This window comes from Olea europaea, chromosome 5, assembly GCF_002742605.1.
Source record: "Olea europaea var. sylvestris chromosome 5, O_europaea_v1, whole genome shotgun sequence".
NCBI lineage: Eukaryota > Viridiplantae > Streptophyta > Magnoliopsida > Lamiales > Oleaceae > Olea > Olea europaea.
The window spans coordinates 15,652,352-15,658,024 of NC_036241.1; positions in this window are offsets into that span (position 1 = coordinate 15,652,352).

Below are 5,673 nucleotides of genomic sequence, written 5' to 3' on the forward strand. Positions count from 1 at the left end.
ACAAATTGGATCTTATCTTGTGTAGATAATAGATTCAAGGGTTAGAAACCCACTTCATATGAGATCAAGAAGTATATTAGTCTATTGTTGAGTATTTGACTTGATAAGAAATAGATATGTACAAATAGTGAAGATGGAGTGGAGGTTTATATGACTGGTACTACAACTTAGTGTTGCAAAGTGGATAAACTGACCTTCTACTTGATACTAAGATAGTATCAAAGACTCCACTAAATTTATTCTCAATTATTGTTCTTCTAAGAGGGGTCTCTTACTTGAACTCGTATGTGATATTTTTGTTTGTATTCACAATGGTGATGTTTATTATGGTTCTAGATATTTGTGCAATGGTTTGAGTTTTTGAGTTGAGAAAACCATTCAAAACTGTAAGAGCTGAACTTCCATCGAATAAATCTATCCAAATTTCTTTGTGGGCCGTGATCAAGAGAGATAGAGATGGAACTCTACTTTTCATTACATTTATAGATGGATTCATGTACTTCAGTTATGAGACCGATTTTCTTCAATTGAAGATATTGAATTGATTTAGACTTTTATGATGTCGAGTAGAAAATCAGATTATGGAAGTGAAGATTTTAAGAACTTTTGACAGCGTGAATCTCTATCACGAGATATCAATGATCTATGTAATGAGAGGAACTCTTATTGGATTTACTATTCTTTAATATCCAATAATTATATGGTATATTGGATTGAAAGAATAAAATATTGCTGAATATGATGACTGATGAGGTTCAAGATATGCAGTTCAAGATATGTAGTACAACTTACATATTTGCTTTTGGAAATAGCGTTGACTAACTACAACATATCAATTAATAGAGTTCTCTCAATGTTGGTACCTTTAAAATATATAAGTTTTGGACACGTAAATAACCGAATATGGGTTATCATAGACTCTTAATAGACTATATATGTTCTTGATAATGAGTGCGGGAACATGAGTCCATTGAGAACTAGATGTGTCTCGATGATATACATGTAATCCAAAAAGGTACTTAAGTGAAATTTTGGATGGATATCGAGTCAAAAGAAGTGACTTTTGACATATTTTTCAATAAGAGAGAAAAGATTGAAGAACATCGTTGAAATTGATATTATATGTATTGATGAATCAGTTTTGAATATATAAGTGAATATTTAAACTTCTCATTCGAGTGGGAGTAATTTGTTTCTAAGTTGGACCTATCTATTCGAGTGAGGGCTAAGAACCATTTAATATCAATGATTTTTGGTTCTGATGGGAGCTATCTATCCGAGTGGGAGCCATCCAAGAACTATCTAATTTAATAATTCTCGGTTTCAAGTTGGATCTAAGAGCTAGTTCAAAAAATCAGAAGAGGAATTTTGAGAAAAGTGATGGATGTATATATATATGGAGTATATAATTTCAACCTAGTCTGGGCTATGGTGAAAGCTCTATTCAGACATTATGTTTACCAAGAACATTCATGTTCTTGAAATTTAAGTGAAGACTAATGAGTTTCTAAAGCTCATTTTTTAAAAATGTTATACTCAATGTGAGTGTATTGAGTTGGATAAATTTTTTCATAATGATGGGATTCACTTCTGTACATCAATGTTAGCCGTGATAGTATGTTTAAATTTAGAGTTCTACCAAATCGACTTAGAGACTGTATTTTTTATTCTTAATTGATAAATGATTAAAGATATCAACATGAATCGACTTTTAGATTACATGTTAAAGCCTTTTTTTTGTATAGTGGTAACTTTACAGTTACACGTATGGCCAAATACAGTCATCTCGACAGTTGTACTTGAGTTTTTAACAGGGTTAAATCTCGTACAAGAATTTCGTCATATGGACGAAAATTACTGTACTTGTATGAAAGGTCTGATGGTAGGTTGTAATCCTAATATTAATATTGATGACATTGGATTGGCAAAGCATGATAAGGGGTGTATAGAGACCAATTTGAAATGGTTGTCGTTATTTTTTGAGATAAAAGATATGAGTTTAGCAAATTGTATGATTTGTGCTAAGAATACTTTTCGTATGTTCTTGCTCTATCATAAGAGTTTTACACTATAAATGCTCATGTGAAATTGCAACTGTGACCATATAAGTCTTTATAAATGTCAAAAGATTTTATAAGTGCACAAAGAAATATCCAGAGAGCCATATCTAATACGATTAAGAGTTAGGAGATAGAAGTATACTATGATATATACTTTTTCCTAACAATGATCATGACATGGATCTAATCAGTAGGTATCAATATTATCTTTAGAAAATGTATTGTGATACCTAAAGGGTGCTGCTGTCAATTATTCTATTTCGTTGTTAAAGGAATAACTTATGATTGAAATAAATATACAATTGTTGACTAAGAATGAGAGTTAGTCGAGCATAATAAGTTATTTGGCTTGTGCGCTTTTGCTATATAGAGTAGCAAGAAACATATGTTGTTATGTATATCTTGGCAACTAAAAAAATTGTTTGGTATGGATGTATTGAGCATCTAATAATACAAGTTGAGAATATGAGATCCATGATAGTTACGCAACTATCTTATATGTTAAGATCTCAAGTATCAAAATAGAACCAAACACTTAATGGTAATTATGTGAGAGACATTAGCAAAGAAAGTGTATTTATGATATATCTACGTAAATGATGATATGTAATCATCATACTTTGAAGATGTCTAGAGATATATTTGTTGATAATATGGAATCTCTAGAATTTCATAGAATATGATACTTGGTGTATCAGACAAACTCTTGACTGAGTTTTGTGTGCCCATAGATGAACGATTTTGAGCTCATGTGTAATTTAATGTTGGGATTACAAGATAAATGATTTGTATGCATATATAAAGTATGTCGAACGGGTTGAGATTGGCTTACTCACACAAGCAATCGCCTCAAACGTTTTAACATGTGCTGAGATGAGATACAGTGATCATGTTGTTCGCCTTGGTAGTGATCATTTTGTCTACATGATCCAGTCACTTTGATAAGGTATCAAGATGATATTACAACAAGTAATCGAAATGGATTTCGCTATCCATTAAACCCGTTTAGTAGCCAAACTGAGTTCTTAATTTGAGAATGCCAGGAGGAATGAACATAAGGAGAACTCAAGTTAGGTATCGAGGAATATTTGAACTAGGATCTGTACGATGTTATTTGTTTACAAAGAATATGATATACGCCCTAAGAAAGGGAGAAAATATTGTAGCACGTGTTTCATACCGCGTGTGCTTTTACGACTAATATTGGGTAAATGAGTGAATGAATCCCTACTTTCTCATTATGTGAGACCCTGAGGTTTATGTAACCTCGTATATACCTTTATGACTTTTGACTGTTTATTGAGATTTTATTTCAGTGTTACTACTTTAGCATGTTGTCAATGATTATGATTGATTCGATTTGATGGGACATGTCTAGGAAAACAGCTAATTTAAAATCGAAGGATTCAAGTAGGAAAGGAAAACTATTTTAACCAACATTTATATTTGTATTCACCGGCTGGACAATTTTGTTTAACCATTTGGGGGTATAAAATGCAATTGTGAATATAATAATATGATGCAGAGTTCAAGTATGTTCCACAAATACTCGAGGGATCGGAAATACTTGAATTAATGTTGGAAAATGAGTTTGGGGCATAGCGAGATGTGATGTTCCTCCTCTAGTAGAGTTACTATATATCCCTAACAGTTTATAGTACTGTGAGCTCTAATATTACTCGTTAGTCGCATGATCTATTTGTCGTATGAATCTTTGTGAGATAGATCTTGAGAAGGATCTAAGGTGTGACATTTGTTGTAACTTGTGGTTTGGATCAACCCCATCATGTGCGAGCGGGAGATGTTGGAAAATACGGATAATGGGTTGCTCATGTGGGGTGACCCGGCCCACAGGATTTTATAAGGGTTGAAGGGAGTGGTTTGAATTTAGAATTCAATCCTATAACTCCCAAATAATCACTTGAAACTTCTAGATAGAAGTTGTGGAAAAGGAACAAGAAGGTGGTATGAAAAATATGGTAAAGATTCGTATGTAAATTCGCACCAAAATTGAAAAGCCCTTAGAATCACTTTTTTGGCATGAAGTCTCAAAAGAAATGACACTTAGATTGTGAATAATAATCTCCTTCCATTATGATCGGGATTTGGATCATTGGAGTACAAGAAAATGCAGATTTTGGAGATTTGAAGGCAAGGTGTTTCAACCACACAAAGATCTTGAAATTCATCACTTCAAGTAAGTTTATTGAAAAGCATGCTACGTTTTTCCTACAATATATGTATATACACGTACATATGTATGTATATGTACGTACATATGTGTGTATATGTATATGTACGTATGTGTATATATATATATATATATATGTGTGTGTGTGTGTGTGTGTGTGTGTGTGTGTGTATACACTTTGGATCAATCCCGCAGCTCCTGGCTCTAATTCAAAGGTTAAAAAACTACTACTTATCCATTCAAAGGTAAATATGGTGATAGTTGATATAATGGTATCAAAGCTATTGATGTCTAGACAAAGAAAATTCAAATTCGAAGTGTGATCACACTATAAGTCTATAAGGGTAATTCTGTTATCCTTTTGTGTGGTTGATTATGTTATAATATGATAAGAATTGTTTAGTAAAAGATCTTTTGCCAGGTTTTATGAAAAAGAATTTTTTTTTTTTTAGGTATCACAACCAAATTAAATTTCTTATTTCAGGAAATTCAACAAGAAATTTCTGACATGCAACATCAACATGAAATTGCTCAAGAAGAACTTAGGCACGCAGTTTGAGGTGGAAAAAAATTAAATTGATCCTATATACTTTAATTGATATCCCAAAATGGGTTATTATTAAATATTTAACAAAATGTCATGTTGTCAAGGAACTTCAACTTTATTATAATCTGGACATTGTGCATGACTGTTAGTCCGACTCATCAGGATGACGTGGTATATATGTGTGTGTGCGCACCCCTAATTTGTTATAAAAGTTGGCATTTAAATGTTTTTTAGTCATTTCGCCCATATTCATTAATATAATCGTCAGATTACACAAATATATCTGAGTGATTTTTTCAGTCCGAACATTATATGATGATAATTTCTTCATTCTCCAGGAGTGTTTGAACCAGACTCAGAAAGATTTAAATGCGAAGCACGAATTTGGATGCCTTTGTGCCGTGTCAGACAGAGAAAGGTAAGCATGAGCGGATCCCATTTCCAGCCGACGGCTTAAATTTTGCTTGCAATTTCCTAACAGATATACATATTTTTTTAACTTTGCTAAACAATTTTGGGTTTCAGAGAAACCTAGTGAACAAGGGAGAGTAGCAATCGATTTACAACCGACCTACACTGCCAAAAGAGGCAGCGACAGGCCCTGAGGGGTTGGGCCCACAAAATTTTGACAATATTTTTGTTGTACGGGGCCCATGACACAGTGAGGGATCGGGTACCATTCGGTCACTAACACCCTGGCCATCTGGATTTTTCCATCGATTTATCAAAGACACCATACAAGTAATAAATGGATATCTACGGGGAGAAGAACGCATTTCGAATATCCAGCTCAAGTGTGTATAAGTTGTAACCATATTCGAATTTATCCGGGTGACGAACCAGGGGAAATGTCACTACTCCTTAGAATTTGTCAG